This window comes from Nomascus leucogenys, chromosome 12 (assembly GCF_006542625.1).
Source record: "Nomascus leucogenys isolate Asia chromosome 12, Asia_NLE_v1, whole genome shotgun sequence".
NCBI lineage: Eukaryota > Metazoa > Chordata > Mammalia > Primates > Hylobatidae > Nomascus > Nomascus leucogenys.
The window spans coordinates 52,787,510-52,809,077 of NC_044392.1; the positions used below are offsets into that span (position 1 = coordinate 52,787,510).

At 44.8% G+C, this 21,568-nt stretch overlaps 2 non-coding genes across 2 annotated transcripts; both read right to left on the reverse strand.

Annotated features, from left to right (window-relative positions):
- Window positions 1-13,105: 13,105 nt before the first annotated feature.
- Window positions 13,106-13,269, reverse strand: LOC115837829. The gene has a single exon (XR_004032875.1). It is a non-coding gene; the product is annotated as a U1 spliceosomal RNA (small nuclear RNA).
- A 6,497-nt stretch (window positions 13,270-19,766) lies between these two features.
- TRNAN-GUU lies at window positions 19,767-19,840 on the reverse strand. Its single transcript has one exon. It is a non-coding gene; the product is annotated as a tRNA-Asn (tRNA).
- Window positions 19,841-21,568: the final 1,728 nt, after the last annotated feature.

Consider the following 21,568-nt stretch of genomic DNA (forward strand, 5'->3'; position numbering starts at 1 on the left):
CTTCTCATTGGCCACTGGTGTATTTCTACAGTGTAGAGGCCTGGAGAGCAGTTGCTCCAGCATAGTGTTTACATGGTTTTTATATCATTCCATTTTCTTTCCTTTCTTGGCTTATTAGCTGTAACTGTTTCTTTCGTCTGGTCCACGGCTCCCTAGCTTCTTTCCCTGCTTTTGCATTTTCATTGATGGCTTTCCGGTTTCCAGAATACATCTTTATCAGTGCCATCTAGTGACATTCTACCTCCCCTTCTGGCCGTTATGCTAGTGTTGCCATGTAATTTGATTTTAGACATGTTCTAAACCCCACAGTCCATTATTATTGCTTTTGTTTAATTGGTCAAATTATTTTAAAAGATTTATATAATAAGACCCTATATATTTAACTATGTACATACTGATTTCCAGTAGTCTCCGTTTCTTTGTGTAGATCCAGATTTCTGTCTTATCCTTAGGTCTGGAGGACTCCTTTTGCATTTCTTGTAGTGTGGGTTGCTGAATTCTTTCATTTTTTGTATGTCTTTAAATGTCCTCATTTCAGTCACATTCTGGAAAAATTTTTCATTTTGGCGTAGAATTCTAGGAAAACTTTATTTCTTTCAGTACTTTAGGATATTGCCACTTTGTTTTTGTAAAACTGGCATAAAGTGGGCTTCCTGTAATTGTTATACAATTTTTGGAATGTGTATTTAAATTAAAAACATTAAAATGGGCTGGACGAGATGGTTAATGCCTGTAGTCCCGGCACATTGGGAGGCGGACACAGGAAGATCACTTGAGGCCCAGAGTTGGAGACCAGTGTGGGCAAGATAGCAAGATACTGTCTGTCATATATACACACACACACACACACACACACACACACATACATTGTGAATGTCCTAGATTCATCTTAAGTTCCACCAACAGTGCACTTAAAGTAAAATGTGCCCGACCTGAGGGTCAAACCTACCTGCTGATGTGTAATTTGTGTTTGTCAGACATTCTCAACAGCATTTGCTTTCCCTAGCATAGTGGTTTCCATGTTTTCCTCACACCTGAATGTCTTAAGTGCAAAACCTGTCAGAAATCATTTCCTTTGCCAAAAGATTCTAGAATACTTTTTTTTTTTTTTGAGATCAGCTCACTGCAACTTCCACTTCCCATGTTCACAGGATTCTCCTGCCTCAGCCTCATGAGTAGCTGGGACTACAGGCCAGTGCCAACACACCCGGCTAATTTTGGTATTTTTAGTGGAGACGGAGTTTTACCATGTTGGCCAGGCTGGTCTCGAACTCCTGACCTCAAGTAATCTGCCCACCTTGGCCTCCCAAAGTGTTGGGATTACAGGCATGAGCCACTGCGCCTGGCCTAAAATAGTCTTACTTCAAGTACAAGTGCATTAAAAACAAACTTCTCAGTTGCATCCCTGGAATCCACAGAAAGCCCAGGAGAGACAATCAAGTGCTACAGGATCAAGTGCTAAACAGGAGAGGACAAAGGGTGTCTTCTTCACTAGGAGTCAAGGCAAAGTTATCTGCTTTGGTCTCCAATGGAAACCGGAACTCAGTGCCTTCAGATGGGAAATCTCCTAGGATTTCTTTCTTTCCCTTTGATCTACTCCCAACACTCCCTTTCTGTTTCTTCAAGACCTTTCTGGGATCCCTAATGTGCAGGACATAAAGGGCTCATGCCCTTCTCTACCCTCCCTGCCTGGGTGTCTTCGGTGCTCAAGCTCACCCAGAATGTTACCACCTGCAGGAGACAGCAAGAGGACCAAGGAGGGCAGCGGGTGCAATGGGAACCACAGAGTCACTGTGTACCTGTGCCTTGTGGGCTCCTAGCAAATTGAATAAACACCCCCTGAAGCTTCTCTGCAGGTTGCAGGGAAAGAGTTGCTGCTGACTCGGTGGGAGAAGCATCAAGAAGCATCAGGAGGATCTGGCCCTACCCCTGGGCCTTGAAGACAGGCCTGGTTAGGCTGATTTTGATGGGTAGGCCCAAAGAAAAAGTGCAAGGGTGGCCCAAACACTGACCCTGAGATTAAGGCTTTCAAATGTCTGATCATTTTGATGTCAGTCAGTAGAATCCATCCTGCCTTTATCAGGAGACTCCTTTGCCAACATTCAGAGATCTCGGATTCCTGCTGCTTGCTGCACAGAAAGCCAATCACTGAGATGATTATTGCAAAGAAAGGGGCTTTAATAGGGTGCTGCAGTGGGGGAGATGAGAACTCAGTCTCAAATCCATCTCCCTGCCAATCAAAACTAGAGGTTTAGATGGCAGGGAAGAAATGTGACAATGTGTAAGAAAACAGGAACTAGGGAGGAACAAGGAAGCAATCATGATGAATGAGGGGTCCCAGCATCTTATTGTCTGGATGAATTTCAGTTCCTTGATAGCTTTTTTGAGAGGTCTGAAGGTTGTTTCCTGAGGAAGAAACTCAGATAAAACAAATATTAAGTTTCAAGCTGTAAGACCAGAAGGGTCCATTTCTAGGTTTATCCAAAAAAGCTACATAGGAGACTATTGGGTGGTTTTCAGACCAAGAAAGAAAAAGATTGTGCAGACCAAAGTCAGCAGTTAACCAAAGAAAAAACATAATTTTCTGACCAATAGGATGTATGGGGCCAGAGAATGACCAGCCTATAGAAGAACTGTTTTTTGTCCTGAGCATTAGGGGAAGGATGAAGCTGCACCAACTAAGGTGGAATTAAGCTGCAGATGAGGAAAAATCTGGATTTTGGTTCAGAGCCCTGGGGTCTTCCTCCAAAGTCTCTTTCCTTAAAAAAGGAACCCTGTCTCAGTTTCTGTATCTCTCTGAGTCCTTTTGGAGATTGAGGACGTTGAGGTCTTGGTGCTTGGCCCCCTTTAACCCTGAGTGCTTCCCCTCCTGTGGGGCAACCTGGCCTAGTACGCAGGCCCCAGCTCCAGCAACCATTTCCCCCAAAGGCCATTTCTAGGTCAGTTGTCAGGTACAGGAAGGACAGGGCAACTCATTCTGAGATTTTTCACCCTGGAAGGCCTTGAGCACTGTGGTCCTGCAGAACCACTGTCTCCCTTTTTGGAGAAAGCAGGGAGTAAATGACCTGTGCAGAGGGAAGCAAGGGCTGCACCTGCACAGGGGAGCTGAGGCAAGCAGGGCAGTTCCAGTCTGTCAATGTAATGGACACTTATCATCTAAGAGATTGGGCTGTTATTATTAATTTTGAATTTTGTCAATATGAACTGCAGGGAAATTTGTCTTCTTACTTGTAGGAACCTCACAAGACCTTTCATCTTATATTCCAGGGAGAATTGCTGCATATTACACAAACACAGAAGTGAGACTGCCATTCTGACCTGCAGGCCTGGATGCCCTGTGCAGGGGCACCAAGGCACCAGTAAAGCCCTTCCCATACAAAGAGCAAGCGTGTTACGTCTGCAAACCAACGGCACCAGTTCCAAGTAAAATTTCTACTTGGCTCTTTGAGCTGAGTACATGTTCCCCCCAGCACAGAAATCCTACAAACTCCCGTGAATGCTATGGTGAAAAGTAGGGGCTGTCCAGGTGTGATGGTTCACACCTATAATCTCAGCAGTTTAGAAGGCCGGGGCAGGGAGGGTCACTTGAGTCCAGGAGTTGGAGACCAACCTGGGCAATGTGGTGAAACTTCAACTCTTAAAAACACAAAACAATAACAACAACAACAAAAACAAGAACAGAAATTAGCTGGCTGTGGTGGCTCATGCCTGTGCTACTCCAGAGGCTGAGGTGGGAGGATTGCTTGAACCAAGATCCCACCAGATACAATGAGACTCCGTCTCAGAGAAAAAGACAAATAAACGAAAAAAAGAGACTGTATAAGAGGTGATTCTGGGGGCAGCAGAAAAACACTGAGGTTTTCAAGTGGCGTTAAAAGCCAGTGGGCCTTGGGAACCATTGAGCAATCTACAAAGCAGGGAAGCCTAGATCCCTGAGCTCCTCCTGCCAAGTTCCACCACAGCTAACATGAGAGACCTCCCCACAGAGACTGAAATTTGCCTCCCGAGGAAACAAGTGACTATGGACATCTGTCCCAGGACAGTAAACAAGAAAACAAGGTCTCACAAAAACAAAAACAGCTGACCACACCATACAATCACTGAGACCGAGCCTGCGACTATAGGAGAAAAAAAATGCTATTATTCATACCATGAAATACCAGTGAAAGCGAGAACACAGTCCCCCACTACAGTTGTGGGAATCAGGAGACCAGAGAGACCAATGGGTGGAACAGGAAGGTTTTGAGTCCACTCAGTCCCAGCAGATTAACATCCAAAGTCTGAGCCTGGAACAAAGACAGGGCTTGACTTTTTTTTTTTTTTTTTTGGTGGAGTCTAGCTCTGTCACCCAGGTTGGAGTGCAGTGGCGCGATCTCGGCTCAGTGCATACTCCACCTCCCAGGTTCACACCATTCTCCTGCCTCAGCCTCCAGAGTAGCTGGGACTACAGTTGCCCACCACCACACCCAGCTAATTTTTTTGTATTTTTAGTAGAGACGGGGTTTCACCGTGTTAGCCAGGATGGTCCTGATCTCCTGACCTCGTGATCTGCCCGCCTCGGCCTCCCAAAGTGCTGGGATTACAGGCATAAGCCACCGCACCCGGCCAGGGTATGATTTTTATACACTCTTCTGAAAGGGGGTTGGCTAGTTTGAATTGCGTCACGGGAATTTGCTGGCGCAAAACTCGCTGGGCAGGCTAGAGGACTTACAGAAGCAGAAAGAAGGCAGTTAATCAAACTGACAGGTCTTGCAATGCAAGCATAGCTGGTGACCTTGCAGCTGCACTGAAGGGAAATCGGGAACTTATAAAACCAGAAATGGTAAGGGGGAAAGAGAAGGTAGTAAAGACATTTGTTGTTTTTTCCTCTTATCCTTATCTGTGCTAGGGGTGGACTGTGTAGAGAGAGTCTCTGGAACTCATTCCTTGGGGCTCTGGCATTTCAGACAGTGTTACCAAGGATCTGCTAGGGCTCTATCTATTGCTGGCCTTGGAGTCAGTCAAGTACTGTGAAGCTCAGTTATGCAGCTGAGCTTCACACATTAGGGGAAAGAACAAGAGAACAGCACATCTGGAGTGCAATGGATGAGCCTCAACCTTAGGACGAATCACTTTGGTAACCATAGGATTTCCCCCGCCAGATAAGTGGCAGTCCACATACCTCTGCCCCACCACAGCTCCATACGCCTCACCCTTTACACGCACAGTCATTTGCCCTGCGAACCACCCCTGCCAATCCCCAACCACCCCAAGCCCTCCTAGCCCTAACACACAGCTGGGACTTTCACATCCAGTCAGCAGTCCTGGACTTGCTCCTACAGCACAGGAAATCCTCTGTGGTGAAGCAGCAGCCCTGCACTGCCTCATCTACGCAGAAACACCCTATAGGTGATGTCACCGACAGTGCCTTTCCCAGTCCCCTTCTGTGCTTCCATCCCACCCTCCGCCACTCAAGCCGACAAACACGCTGCCAGAGTCGGCAGGGGAAGTGACATCTGCCTGTCCCTCCTTTCCCTCCCGCCTTGTCCTTTGGGGAGGTGCGCCAAGACCCCGCATCTAGTCTCTCCCAAAGAAGTGACTACTTAACCTGTGCCCTGCGGAGGACCCTTCTGGTGGCCATCTGGAAGCCTATGTTCCTGTCGTCAAATAAACGCTTTTAATTTGCAGACTAGAACATTTAGGATTACACAGAAAGCCAGTTCCTTTCAAACCTGGTTATCTTTGTGAAGTAGCATTCTGTTTAAAATTGGAAGCCCTTCAGTATCAGGGAGAAATCATATCTATGAAACTAGAGAGGCAAACCAGCCATCCTTACTGGTTTTACCAGTAGTAGTGTTATAAAGAAAGTTGTCCAATTTCATGAATCTTGTAGGTTTGGTTTTTTTTGTTTTTCAAATACAGTATTGTACAAAAAGGAAGTGGAATGTGGTTGCTGTCTCAATGTAATGCCTCTCTGGGCCTGAGAATTTGAAAAGCCTCACACTCCTCATAAAATTTCTCTTCTTTGCCGGGCACAGTGGCTCATGCCTGTAATCCCAGCACTTTGGGAGGCTGAGGCAGGTGGATAACCTGAGGTCAGTTAGAGACCTGCCTAACATGGTGAAACCCCGTCTCTACTAAAAATACAAAAAAATTAGCCGGGTGTAGTGGTGGGCACCTATAATGCCAGCTACTTGGGAGGCTGAGGCAGGAGAATCGCTTGAACCCAGGAGGCAGAGGTTGCAGTAAGCCGAGATTGCGCCATTGCACTCCAGCCTGGGCAACAGAGTGAGACTCCGTCTCAAAAAAAAAAAAAAGTTCTCTTCTTTCCTCATTCTCCCTTTAGATAAAAAGTCTTTCTTGAAAGCATTCTCGATCAAAAGTTGTGTCCCTCCTTGCCAGAAAAGCTCATTCCCAGATAGTCCTGTCCCACACTGGGGGCAGGGGAGGAAAGGAGTCCTCTCACTGAAGAATTTTTAACAGCGCCCAAAAGCTAAGTTGGTGTGGCATCAGAGAATGGAGAGAGAGAGAAAAAGAGAGATCTCAGCCAATTCTATAGTTGCTGTCACTTGTTGAATCATCTCTAGTCTTCTCTTCAGAGTACCATGAATTTAGTTTCTCAAAAGAAGTAAAAACAATGAGAAATACATCACATTAATAATTTGAGTAGTAGAAACATAATGCACACAAGAATGATAATCACAAAGAGAATCTGTATCCTGGAACAGTAAGGGAAACTATTCCATTAGGCAGCCAACTGAAAACATCAGGGAAAACATCAAATCCCATTTCTTCTTTAGTGATTTCTTGTAGCCAAGTGGCTTCTTTTCTGATTTTTGCTAGAGAAGGTTCTACTGCATGGGAAACATTTATGTATATGCAACAAAGGTATTTGCCACCACATATACATCTCCCTGCTCAGCTAAATATATCATCTAAAGTGATGTGATTATCTAGTACAACCTTAGTCAGTGAATAAATAGCTTTTTATTGAGCTGCAAAAGTGGCTGCAGTTTCATCAGCCATGTTTTTCTTTTTCTTTTTCTTTCAGAGACAGTGTCTGGCTCTGTGGCCCAGGCTGGAGTGCAGTGGCGCCATCATAGCTCACTGTAGCCTCGAACTCCTGGGCTTAAGAGATCCTCCTGCCTCAGCCGCCAAGTCACTGGGATTACAAGCCAGAGCCACCATGCCTGATTTTCATCAGCAATGTTTCCTGAGGTTACAGAAAGATTTGTAATACTAGGAGGAAGTAGTCCCTTGAAGCAAAGTGTTCTCCCCACAAAAATGCAAAGAGCTATCTTCTTGATAGCCAGGCAGATAATTCTCAGGTTTTGCCCCACAGAATCTCTATCTAAAATAGAGCAGTGGTCATGCCTAGTGAAAATTTTGAGGCAACTCACCGTATGTTGGGTTTCTTCAGAAATACATATATATATATAGCTCTGAAGAAGATATATATATATACATATAATATATTATATGTGTATATATATATGTGTGTATATATATATATGTATATATATATATGTGTGTATATATATATATATGTATATATATATATGTGTATATATATATGTGTGTGTATATATATATATATATATATATATCTTGGTGAAGTGGTATACACAATGGTAGGGTCCTCTCTTCCTGTGGGTTTGGGTTTTACCTTTAAAGGGGCTGTCAGAACAGAAGTTTCAGGGAAGGGACCAGAGCCCTGGGGACTTTCCTCAGGTGATGGTGCTGGAAGAAGAGGCAAGGCAGGACCGGAGGGCTCAGGTAAGAAAGACTATGCAGGTGCAGGGGCAGGAGGAGAAGGAACAGCTGGAGGCGAAAGAGACAAAGCCTCCTCAATATTTCTCAATTCAGAAAATGTGTCAGTTTACCTCCTCAGCTTACTTCCTCACTGGAGGCAATTTTCTCAGTTCTTTTAGAAATTTAGGAATTTCTAGGTCTCATTGGAAGTAAGTCTCCCATTTAATTTGTCTGGATGTAAAACCAAATTTCTCTTTTTTTTTTTTTTTTTGAGGCAGGGTCTCACTATGTCACCCAGACTGGAGTGCAGTGGTGTGATCTCGGCTCACTGCACTCACCGCTTGCTGCATGACAGCCAGTAAGTCCAGGGACAAGGTGTAGGGGCAGGGAAGGTGACTTTATTCCAGAAAGCCACCAAACTGAACAGACGGTGAGCTAATATCCTAAAGAACCATCTTAAGTTAATACGATTTTCAGGTTCCTTGTACATTAGGGAAGGGAGGAAGAAGGAGGTGGTTGAGGTGAAGAAGTTTGACAATGACAGACTTATGGGCTGCAGTGACAGCCAAAAGGGATGGTGAAAATTCTTTGTCCTTTGTCAGGTCACAATGCTCTTATAAATCTTCAGCATAACACTGTTACTTGTGCATACAACCTCTTTATCTTCTCAGGAGTCAGTCTGGGGAAGGGATTACGATCATCTGTGCTTTAAAGTTAAACTGTAAGCTAAATCCCTCCCATAGATATCTTGGGAGGGGCCTATCTGCAGAAATAAGAAAAAGCAGTTAGCCTGAAAGATATCACCACAGGGTAGGAAGGGTTAGGAGCAAAATGCAGTTAGTCATGCTAGGCCTCCTTTTCATTGTTATATATTTTATCTACTTGAACACATTATTTTAATTTTTTATACTTTTTTTTTTTTTTTTTTGAGACAGAGTCTCACTCTGTTGCCCAGGCTGGAGTGCAGTGGCACAATCTTGGCTCACTGCAACTTCTGCCTCCCGGGTTCAAGCAATTCTCCTGCCTCAGCCTTGTGAGTAGCTGGGATTACAGGAGCCCACAACCATGCCTGGCTAATTTTTGTATTTTTAGTAGAGACAGGTTTCACCATGTTGGCCAGGCTGGTCTCGAACTCCTAACTTGTGCTCCCAAAGTGCCGGGATTACAGGCGTGAGCCACTGTGCCCAGCCTAACCAAGATCATTAAACCATTCTAATTTGTCAAAAGAGCCACACTGATTTTTAAAAAATAATGGAATGGGCTGGGTGCGGTGGCTCACGCCTGTAATCCCAGCACTTTGGGAAGCCGTAGCGGGCAGATCACAAGGTCAGGAGTTTGAGACCAGCCTGACCAACATGGTGAAACCCCGTGTCTACTAAAAATAAAAAATTAGCCAGGTATGGTGGTGTGTGCCTGTAATCCCAGCTACTCAGGAGGCTGAGGCAGGAGAATCACTTGAACCCGGGAGGCAGAGGTTGCAGTGAGCTGAGACTGCACCACCGCACTTCAGCCTAGGCAACACAGTGAGGAAGTCTCAAAAATAAAATAAAATAAATTTAAAAAATAATAATGTAATTAACTTTTTCATGTCTTTATATGTTACATATTTACATTATTTAAATTGTTCAAAAGCATCAAAGATTCCTCTCTATCAACTTCATTTCATTTATTTTATTGTACCAAACTATCAAGACCATTAATTTAATCTACAGCTAAATCTATTGTTTTTTCATGTTAGAAATTCAACAAGAAAATTTTTCCCTAATGAAACCTCACATTTCAAGCATAAGTAGGCTGGGCGAGGTGGCTCATACCTGTAATCCCAGCACTTTGGGAGGCCAAGACAGGTGCACAACTTGAGGTCAGGAGTTTGAGACCAGCCTGGTAAACATGGTGAAACCCTGTCTCTACTAAAACTATAAAAATTAGCTGGGCATGGTGGCATACGACTGTAATCCCAGCTACTCTGGAGGCTGAGGCAGGGAAATAGCTTCAACCTGGGAGGCGGAGCTTGCAGTGAGCTGAGATTGCACCACTGCACTCTAGCCTGGGCTACAGAGCAAGACTCTGTCTCAAAAATAAATAAATAAATAAGCATAAGTAGTAAAAAAATAAAACAAAATAAAAAATAAGGTACAGTGTCTTGCTCTGTTATCCAGTCTAGAGTGCAGTGGGGCAATCATAGCAGACCAACTTGGAACCTCTGGGCTCAGGCAATCCTCCTGGTTCAGCTTGCCTTGCATTATTTTAGAGATGGGGTCTTGCCCTGTTGCCCAGGCTGGTCTCCAACTGCTGACCTAAAGCAATCCTTCCGCCTCAGCCTGTTGAGTTGCTGGGAGTACAGGCACAAGACATGCAGCCTAGCATTGTAGTAAAACAATTTTCAACAAATTCTTAATTTTCTTTTTCTTTTGTGTGTGTTGGGAGTCTTACTCTGTCACCTAGGCTGGAGGGCAGTGGTGCAATCATAGTTTATTGCAGCCTGCCTCAGTCTCTCTAGTAGCTGAGATTACAGTCATGCATTATCATGCCTGGCCAACTTAAAAAAATTAGCTAATACTTAAAAATTTGTAGAGACAGGGGTTTCACTATGTTGCCCAGGCTGGTCTTTAACTCCTAACCTCAATTGATCCTCCCTCGTCAGCCTCCTAAAGTCTTGGGATTGCAGATATGAGCCACCATAACTGGCTTAATTTTCTTAATTTTATATAAGTGATTCTTATTGTTCCTAAGATAATTGGGGCAGTGACTCCTTTAAAATTTTAGAGACCTAATTTGTCTATTCACTTCACTAAAAGAGTATGCCAATTTGTTTCATGAGAAAATATCCTATATTTATAAAGCAGGAAAATTCCTTCCACCAAACTAGGGGGCATTCTAAAGAAACAAATTTTTCCAAGTAACATCACTTAAGGTGAAAACAGAGGCAATGGTGTCTATTAACAATGTTTATCAGTGAAGGAAATAAACTGAAAATATCAACATCATTAGATCCTCAGAGGGTCTTCATTGCTGATAATCTGAGGAATGTTGTGATACTCTTTTGAGTCCAGCAGGACATTCTCTTTCCAGGGCATCTAACAGTGGGTGAATAATTTCTTTTCGTTCATTTTCATTAAGGACTGAACTTCCTTAATGTTCTGGAGATTATTAAATTTGATTTGTATAGTTGTGAAAAGTGCTCGTATTGCTGATTCCATTGCTTATACGTGATCATATAAACATTTTCTCTCCTTTCTGTAGTGTGGTTTAAACTTAATCCTTAAAGGATATGTATTTGAATTTTTCAGCTGGTTAGAAACCTGAATATACCAATCAAAGAAAACTGCTCCTTACATGCTACAGATTTAGTTTTCTTCCTGTACTAAGATGTCTTTTAGGTATAGTAAATTTATTAAAGCCAAGAGCTCCTATGGAACAAAGTTGGGTGGGAGGGGGGACATCGAGTAGTAAGATCACTCTTGTAATAGAGATGCCGCTCTTGCAGATATTGACAACTATTGGGCCCATAAAATTTTTACCAAACATTGGAAAGACAAGATATGAACAACTTATCATTGCTGCAGTCTCAAATATCAGGAAATACCATTATTCTCAGGACAATAAATAGACAATAAAAAAAGACTCACAGAGCAGATTAGCTGTCATGTATTACTAAACAGGGACTGGATTGTCAACACCACCCAACAGAAATTGTCCATAGAAATTCACTTCATAACATCAAAACCAAAATCCCACACTGAAGGCAAAAAATAATGATGCAATAATGAGAGAGAGAGAGACAGAGAGAGAGAGAGAGAGAGACCTGTCCTATAGCCATAGTTAGTGGGTAAAAGCCAAAGAGCTCAATTTCTGCTCATGACACTTAATAAAACAGACGGAACATGAGCCAATAACTCCGTGGGTTCAGATCTGCACCAAGTACCTGTTGGATGCAGGATTCTACTGTCTCCAATAATATGTCTCAGATGGACTAGATTTTTTTTGTTGTTGTGTTGTTTTGTTTTGAGACAGAGTCTCACTATGTCACCCAGGCTGAGGTGCAATGGCTTGATCTCGGCTCACTGCAACCTTTGCCTCCTGGGTTCAAGCGATTCTCCTGCTTCAGCCTCCCCAGTAGTTAGGATTACACACACACACCACCACGTCCAGCTTTTTTGCTTTTTTTTTTTTTTGTATTTTTAGTAGAGATGGAGTTTCGCCATGTTGGTCAGGCTGATCTCAAACTCCTGACCTCAGTTGATCAGAAGTAGGTGAGGTCAGAGAATATACCCTGGGAGATGCTGGCACAACGCCCAGATCCGCCATCGCTAGGCCTGGGGTTTTCTTTTGTAGTGGAATACTAGTATTCATGCAACGCAGGGACAAAACCAATTAGATACTTCTGGGAGTTAAAAAGAGATGAATTGACAGTGCCATTTGAGCAGGGGTATTAAGGAATTTGCCAGGGTACTGACGCATGTCAGGTGCAAACTGCAGGTTGAGAGAGAGCTAAGTATTTTCTGTCCATGAAGGTGATAAGCGAGGACCTGAAGAAAGAGGGACCAGGGAGGACACTGGCGCCAGAAATAGAAAAGGGCTGCTTGGGAGTGGGAAGGATGGGTCGGGGCGCTGTCTACAAAGTTGCCTGGCAATGGATGTAGGATATGGAAGCGAGACATCAAACAAGAAGCTGTCATTTAAATAAACTCTGAAGAAAGACTAGATATGTAAACGGCAGGAGATAGTAGGGAAACTGGACCCGGCTCCTCGGCCGCCTTATATTTCAGGGAGGATCGCAGCGCATTTCAGCCAAGACACGTGAGATTGCAGTTCTGATCTGCGGGCCTCGATGAATTGCGTTGGGGCACCCGGGCGCCGGGAAAGCCGTTCCGCTTCACAAAGTAAGCGTGTTACGTCTACAACCCAACGGGGACACTAAGAGCCCCAAAGGCCCTGCTTTCATCCCAAAGAACAGCGCCCGTCTGCGTAGTTTGTACCTGGCTCTATGAGGTGAGAACACATTCCCCGCTAGCACAGAAATCCTACAAACTCCTGAGGTGGCTGTGGTTAGAAGCAGAGGCTGTGTGAAATGTGACTGGGGGCTGGGGTAAAACACGAAGATTTTCACAGACCCTGAGAACCCGAGAGACTGGAGACCATGGACAAATCTCTGCAAAAAGCAGCCCAGCGTGGAAATGGAAGAGCCGTACGGCCTTCGCGCTAGTTAGCTTGTGTAAACACTGACGCTTCTTAGTTTCTCCCCCGAGGGCAGAGAAAACACGTGACTTCTATATCCTAGTCTTCGACTGTAAGAATAACTTAAGACTAAAACAAGGCAAAATAAGAAACAAGTAATCCTTACGGCACAACCTACTTTTTGAACCACAAAAATCAGGGGAAAGCGCGAACGCAGTCCCCCACTGCCATAAACTATGCAGTCGGGTTTCCCACATTTAAGGAAATCGCAGAGGTCAGCACATCCGGAGTGCAATGAATAAGCCTCGTCCTGGAAAAACCACCTTAGTGATCATGGTATTTTCCCTGCCAGGTAAGTATGAGTTCGTGCGCCTCCGCCCCGCCACAGCCTCACACGCCTCACCCTTTGCACGCACGGTCACTTGCCCCGCGCACCCCCGAGCCCTCCTAGCCCTGACACACAGCTGGGACTCTCAGGTCTGACCAGCGGTCCTGAACCCGCTCCCACGGCAGGGGAACTCCTTCCTGGAGAAGCAGCAGGTGGGGAAGCAGCAGCCCCTGCGCTGCCTCATCTACATAGAAGTCGCCCTATCCGTGATGTCACCGACAGTGCCTTTCCCAGTCCCCATCTGCCGTTCTGCCACTCAGCCGACCAACCCGCTTCCTGAGCCAGCAAGAGGAAGTGACGTCTGCTCTCCCTTTTCCCCCTCCCGCCCGGCATCTGTTCTCGCCCAAAGAAGCTGGTCCTTAGCTTGCCTTGCTGAGCAAGCTTTCGGTGGCCAGATGGAGCCTGGGCACTCTTCTTCAAATAATGGCTTTTAATTTGCAGACTAGAACGTTTAGGATTACAAAAGAAACCGGTTCTCTTCACATCCTTATCTCCTTGTGACGTAGCATTCTGCTTGAACTTGGAAGCCGTTCAATGTCAGAGAGAAACCATATTTATGAAAGTAAAGAGGCTTCTCAGATGACTGCAAACCAGCCTTCCTTACTGATTTTATCACTGGTAATGTTATAAAAACAGTTGTCCAGTTTAATAAATCTCATAGTTTTTTTTTTTTTTTTTCCAAATTCAGTATTGTAGAAAAATCTGCTGCCCCAGAAGAGATGATTGGACATTCTCAAATGTGGTGTTGGACTTTTTCGTCTCTTGCACAGCCATCTCCAGATCTTATTGCTTACCTCATGTTAGCTTTTTATATTCTGCAAAGTCAAAACCAGAATAATCCAAATTTGACACAAATACCTGGGATACGTCTTATTTGAGATGTTTAACAAATGTCTGGATCGTCTTTTCTTATATTGGATTATAACGCAGGAAACACTGTGAAGTAAGCAAAGTTGGAATTCCCAAGTCAAAGACCATTTGAATATTTACAAGTAGATTTGAGACAGGAATAATACAGGGTGGTTACAGGATAACAAATTCTAGGCAGCAGATTTACATGACTTGAAGCTATGGGCTGATAAGATGCTGAAAAACCAGGGTGTGGACCAAGCTGGCTAAGACTGACTGGACCCAGTGTGGTGCTGGATTTGACGTATGTTTTACCTAGGTCCTCATTATATGCTCATTGACATACTAAATCACACACTCACCAGTGCCATGACAGGTCTGAGACCAATATTTGATGTAAAAATGGATGGCACCACAGTTCTGAGAAATCTCCACCTTTACCCAGGAATTTTCATGAATATTCCACTCCTTCGTTAAAGAAACCCATCGAGATGAAACCCCAGAACCCACTGTTCTTTCTCGGGTATGCCCGAACTCCCCTTTCTTGAGTGTGTACTTTTTTTTTGCAATACATCTCTTCTTTCACTATTTGCTCACTCATCCTTGACTTGGTTCTTGAGATGGTGTCAAGAGCCTGGACACCACTGCTGGGGTTGAGATCCCACCAGTGTCCCGGGACCTTCCCCAGCCCACCAGTATCAGATTCTATTTCATTGCTCCAATCACAAAACATTGAATGGAGAGTTCTCCTTTGGAGACCACAAAGTAAAGATTCTGTGGCATCGTGGCCAGTTAGGCCACTGGAAGACATGACAAAATATTGAAGATGAGGGATTAGGTGACAGTGTAGTAGTAACTGCTGAATGCGAAATACTTGATCCAGGCCCCCATTCCCTGGAGACTGACCGGGAGACACCTTGTTCAGGTAGTAGTGGAGAAATACTTTCTGGGTATCTGACCAGCCTTTGTGGAAAGAACTGGCACCATCCTGCAGATGTAACCACCTGATGGGTTCTTCCTACCCATTGTACACACAAAATCAATTCATGGAGACCATGGCATTGCAGTAAAGAGTTTAACTGACACAGGCCAGCCACGACACGTGGGGGACAGAGTTATTACTCAAATCGATCTCACTGAAGGCTTGGAGGTAAGGGATTTTTCAAAGACAGTTTGGTGGGGAGGGGGCTAGGGCTTGGGCAGTGCTGACTGTTGGGGATGAAATCACAGGGGTGTGGAAAATGGCCCTCCTGCACTGAGCCAGCTGCTGGTGGGGGCTAAGGGACTGGTTGATTTTCGGGCCCAATGGTGCCATCCAGTAGTCAGAAATGCAAAAGCCTGAAAAGACATCTCAAGAGGCCAATCTTAGGTTCTACAATAGTGATGTTCTTCACAGCAGTAATTGGGGAAGCTGCAAATCTTGTGACCGCTGGAATAATGGCTGGTAATTATTTAACAAAGCATACATCTTAGTAGAATTCAGGCCCCTTTCATCCTCCTAACTTGGTGGCCTTTCATTAGTTTTACAGGGGTAATTTAGTTTTGGGGAAGGTTATCATTTTAACCAACCTTTTTGGCTGTCCCCAGTGTTTTTGGCACCAGGGACTGGTTTCATGGGAGACAATTTTTCCATGGAAGGGGGTGGTGGATAGTTTCTGGATGAAACCATTCCACCTCAGGTCATCAGGCATTAGTTAGAGTCTAATAAGGAGTGCGCAATCTGGAGCCCTCACACGCACAGTTCCCAGTAGGGTCCCAGCTCCTATGAGCATCTAATGCTGATGCTGGTCTGAGAAGAGGCGGAGCTCAGGTAGTAATCCTGGAAAGCCTGCAGCTCACCACCTGCTGTTTGGCTGGGTTCCTAATAGGCCACGGACCAGTACCTGTCTTGTGGCCCTGGGGTTTGGGGACCCCTGATTTCAACTATAAACTCAATTTTTCCCAAAGATAGCTTGGGAGAAATTGCACAGGAATGAGCAAACACAGCTAGCCTGTGAGGCTAGAACCAAGATGGAGTCAGCCACGTCAGATTTCTCTGATTGTCATAATTTTGCAAAGGTAGTTTCTGAGGAACTACACTGGACACTTGTTAAAAACATCAGACGGGTTTTATTGTATGTACTACAGTAGGCAAGAGAGACCAGCAGAGAACTGAGCTCAACTCCAAATACAGCAAGAAGAGTTGAAGATTTATAGCCAATCGGCAAGACAAGAAAGTCAGTGGATGGAAAATTACTAAGAGGAACTTGATTAGCTATCAAAGGTGGTTGGGAGGACTCCTGTTAAACTAGACTCAACAGTATTCTTTTCTAAACCTGGACTTGGCAGGCCAAGAACTAATAGAGAAAAGGGCTCAGAGGAAACTGACTAGGGTTTGGTCAAAGATGGAGTCCTTGTCAACTCTACATTGAAGCTTCTGCAAATAAATGAAGACCAACCAAATGAAAAAAAAGCAAAGGCTATTTATTCTGAGCTTGCTATGGCAGGGAGTCAGCCACTGTTACTTGTGTTTTGGCAGAGACTTGAAGGCAGTCAGAAGGGTGGGAAAGATTTTTAAAAAGAAAGGCTTCAGGTATGCTTGGACTGGAGGCTGTCAGCATGGTGAAGCTGTAGCTAGATGAAGAAAATAAAAATATTTTACCCCAGAATATATTTCTTTGGCATATTTTAAGATGGCTGTCAGAGAGCCAGCAAACAGAAGTAACTCTGCAAAACTGTCTTTTGTAGGGGAAATTTACACCTGCAGAGAGTCTGCATTAATCCAGCCTTCCCTTGTCAGGATTGAGAAATGAAAATAAGCCCTAGGCCCTATAACCAACTGAACGGACTCCCTTTTGGCTGACAGGACCACAGAGAAACCTTGAAAGCTGTTTCTGGCTGTGACAGGATAGGAGGTCGGACATGCTCCCTTAAAACCCCTCCCTCACTAACTGCCATTATGAGGCAGGAGAACAGCAGAGGGAATTGGAAGTTGGATAAAAGGCAGAATGAGTGTCCGGACGCGGTGGCTGACGCCAACACTTTGGGAGGCTGAGGCGGGCGGATCACGAGGTCAGGAGATCGAGACCATCCTGGCTAACACGGTGAAACCCCGTCTCTACTAAAAATACAAAAAATTAGCCTGGCGCGGTGGCGGGTGCCTGTAGTCCCAGCTACTGGGGAGGCTGAGGCAGGAGAATGGCGTGAACCCGGGAGGCGGAGCTTGCAGTGAGCCTAGATCGTGCCACTGCACTCCAGCCTGAGTGACAGAGCAAGACTCCGTTTCAAAAAAAAAAAAAAAAAAGGCAGAATGAGTAAAGACAGAAACAGAAGCAAGGTGATGGGGCAGGAGAGCAAGAAGCAAGATAAAAGGCAGAAGTTGAGCAGCCAAAACAAAAAGTAAGATTAAAAAAAGCAAGCAAGGCCAGGCGCAGTGGCTCACGCCTGTAATCCCAGCATTTTGGGAGGCCAAGGCGGGCGGATCGCCTGAGGTCAGGAGTTTGAGATCAGCCTGGCCAACATGGCGAAACTGGTCTCTACTAAAAATACAAAAAATTAGCTGGGCGTGGTGGTGCACTCCTGTACTCCAGGCTACTCAGGAGGCTGAGACAGGAGCATCGCTTGAACCCAGGAGGTGGAGGTTGCAGTGAGCTGAGATTGCACCACTACACTCCAGACTGGGCAACAGAGAGACTATGTCTCAAAAAAAAAAAAAAAAATGCAAGCAAGGACCCCATTGCTGGCAAGATCCAAAGCAGTAAAGGGGGCAGCTCCTCAGAGATAGACATCTGCATTCAAGAAAAAAAGTATCCTTAACATGACTCCATATGATAATCAGCTCATTAAAACTCATGCATATGGACTACATATCATGCATGTACTTAAAATTATGGGATGGAGGCAACGTGCAAGCACACAAAGGCTAAAGTAACTAAGCAACCCACCTATCAATCTAAAGGCAAACACTAGCTAAAGATTAGGCATCCTTGGGAAGAGAAGAAAAAAAACCACACATAAAAAGACCCAAAGCACTTCAAACTAATACTGATCTCATCTCCCAGAGGTCAGCCCACTCTCCCCACTCCAAGAATGTTACTGTGCTTAATAAACCTTTGCTTTGCTTTGCTGCTTTGTGTGTGTCATGTTCATTCTTTGTCTGGGACACCAAGAGCCTGGAACTGCATGGCTCTTGCCATCTGGTAAGAATTAGGATTTTTTTTCCTAAGGGTTAACAAACCAACTCTTTGTAAAGACTTGCTTCACTACTGTTATCAACCAACAGCCTGATACTTTCCCTCCTTTTTGTGGTCTTGACAAAGCAAGCAAGCTGCATTCCCACCTGATAAGAGATCATCGACCTAGGAATGATTCTGGCCAGACTACAGAGGATGTACTAATGCCACCATTTTATGAACATGGGCCCCATGGAGAGGCACAAAGCTCAATTGCACTTCTGCACATTTTTCCTCCTATAAATATTGATACTGGAATATTATTTGTTACTGCTACCGTGAAAGATACATTTGTAGAATGTGCTCAAATTAGAAGCATTATATAAACAATATAGTGTAGCAGTGGCGCATCCAGTTCTTTTTTTTTTTTTTTTTTTGAGACAGAGTTTTGCTCTGTTGGCACGATTTCAGCTCACTGCAACCTCCGCCTCCCGGGTTCAACTGATTCTCCTGCCCCAGCCTCCTGAGTAGCTGGGATTACAGGCATGTGCCACCACACCCGGCTAATTTTGTATTTTTAGTAAGGACGGGGTTTCTCCATGTTGGTCAGGCTGGTCTTGAACTCCTAACCTCAGGTGATTCACCCACCTCAGCCTCCCAAAGTGCTGGAATTACAGGCTTGAGCCACCACGTCCAGCCCCCAGTTCTCTACACTATACAAATATCTGCGGTGTAGACATTTCCACAATGACCAAATATATGTGTACAAGAATCGTGACTGCAGCATTCTTTGTAATCCTAAAACCGTGAAACCAACCTCATCCCAAAAACATTTTTTCTTTCTTTCTTTTTTTTTTTTGAGATGGAGTCACACTCTGTTGCTCAGGCTGGAGTGTAGCGATCTCAGCTCACTGCAGCCTCCACCTCCCAAGTTCAAACGATTCTCCTGCCTCAGCCTCCCGAGTAGCTGGGATTACAGGTGCATGCCACCACGCCTGGCTAACAAAAACATTTTGAAAAGAGTTAAATAAATCATGCACAAACTGAGGAAAAATACTGTTTTCAAAAATAATGGAGAGGATCACTATGATGATGAATGATTCCACTGGTCAAATTATTGATAGACCAATCAGTAAATCCAGGCACATCCTGGAGATACTACTGGACTCCTATTACTAAAATATGAAAAAATGGGGGCATGTAAATTACTCGTTTACGCGTATAACGGACTGAATTAGAATTTTATCACACCAAAAGTGGGTTGTTAGGTCTCTGTTTCAGGATCCTGAGTTACACAGGTGTGAACCCGCCATTTCAGGAGATACCCGGTTAAGAATCTGATCGGGGAGGTGGGCTGGACATTGACATGGATCAGTCATAAACTAGTGGTTTGGTACTCCGGGAAGATAAAATCTTCCCCATTTGTCTAGTGATTGACAATGCGCGAATGCTTTAAAAGCTGCAATAAGCGTCCCTGGGTGGGCTCGAACCACCAACCTTTCGGTTAACAGCCGAACGCGCTAACCGATTGCGCCACAGAGACAAGCACCACCGGCTCTACTAGGCAATATAGGAAGGGCACACCCACTAAACTTCCTCTGTCCCTTCCATTCTCAGCGCCCGCCCGGCAGGACGACTGAGCAAGACCTTGGAAAACCAGACAGATTAGAGCCGTGAGCTGCGCTGGTCACGTTGGACACCTGCGCCTTAGGAGATTCTGCAGCCAGAGGGAGAGCCGAATGGCCTTCGCCCACCCTGCCCCTGTGTTGCTTCAGAAGCCCCCAGAAACTCCCCGGTCGGCGACCCAGCCCGAGCCGCCTGGGGTCCCAAGGGAAGCTGAACGCCCGGTGGGCTCCCGGGATGATTCTTCCCGTTCTTTGTGCCGCCTTCACCCAGTGACGGAGCCTGTATTCACCCTGCGTGTATGCAGTCGCTTTCGGGCTGCTGCTGAGCTTCTGCTGCCATCTTCGGATCCTGTGTTCCACACGGGGGCTCCATCAGGGGAGGGATGGTGGTGAGGTTCGCTCGCGGGTCCCCTCGCGGGGAGCAGGATCTGGCACTCACTAGGGCGCACGACTAGGACTTGTCCAATGAATCCCTCGTCGCCTTGAGCTTTTAGTCCTTTAAAGAGCCCTGAGAGTGGAAATCAAGAGATTTTTTTCCATGCGGAATTTCTTTTTACAAAGCGTTGATTTCTCGGCACCCCGCCGGGGCGGGCAAGTGGCAGGGCCTCCGGTGCACCTTCTGCGCTGTGGAGCTGCGGGGGCTCAGCGGGGCGGGGGTCGGTTCGTGGGGCCGTAGGGCGGGAGCGGAGGAAGGGAAATGCAAAAGCAGGGAAAGAAGCCGGGGAGTCGTGAACCAGACATCCAGACCTCCTGAAAGGCTCGTGCAGACGCACAGGCGGGATCTTCTGGAAGTGAGAATTGTTTTTGTTTGTTTATTTATTGTAGCAGAATGGGGAAATGGAGAGAGAACCTGAAAGAGCCCCAAACTCGAGTACCTATTGCTCCCTAAGAATAACATCTTCCAGAACTAGACAGAAACTAGGCGTCTGGGAACCCTGAAATCCTTGGAGGAGTAGCATCATCATGACCCTCTGTGTTCCTTTTGGTAAACGACTTGCTTCCATTGTTTGTTCAATTTCAATTGTATGTTTGTTAATTAAATAAAACTCTTTTCATATATCTTTAAAATTACGTTGGTTCTACTATTTTATGATTACAAATAATGCTGCAGTTACCATTCTTGTACACTTCTCACTGGCCACTGGTATATTTACATAGGGTGGAGGCCTGGAGAGCAGTTGTTCCAGCATAGTGTTTACATAGCTTTTATTTCATTCCTTTTTCTTTCCTTTGTTGCTTTATTAGCTATAATGTTTTTCTTGTTTCATTGGCTGTTTTAGGGTTTCTGGGATACATCTTTAATTTATCACAGTCTGCTTTCAAGTGTCATTATATCTCCCTTTCTGGCCTTTATCCTAGTGTTATGTAATTTTACTTTACGCATTATAATCTTTGTGATTCATTATTATTACTTTTATTTATTATGTCAAATATTTTTTAAAAGATTTAAATTATAAGAAAACGTGTAGTACATGCTTTCTAAATGCCATTTCCAATATTCATTTCTTTGTATAGGTCCACATTTTTATCTGGTATCCTTTTGCCTCTGCCTGGAGGACTCTCAAGATTTCTTGTAGCATCGGTTGGTGAATTCTTTTAGCTTTTGCATGTTTTTCAATGTCCTTATTTCACTCACAGTTCTGAAA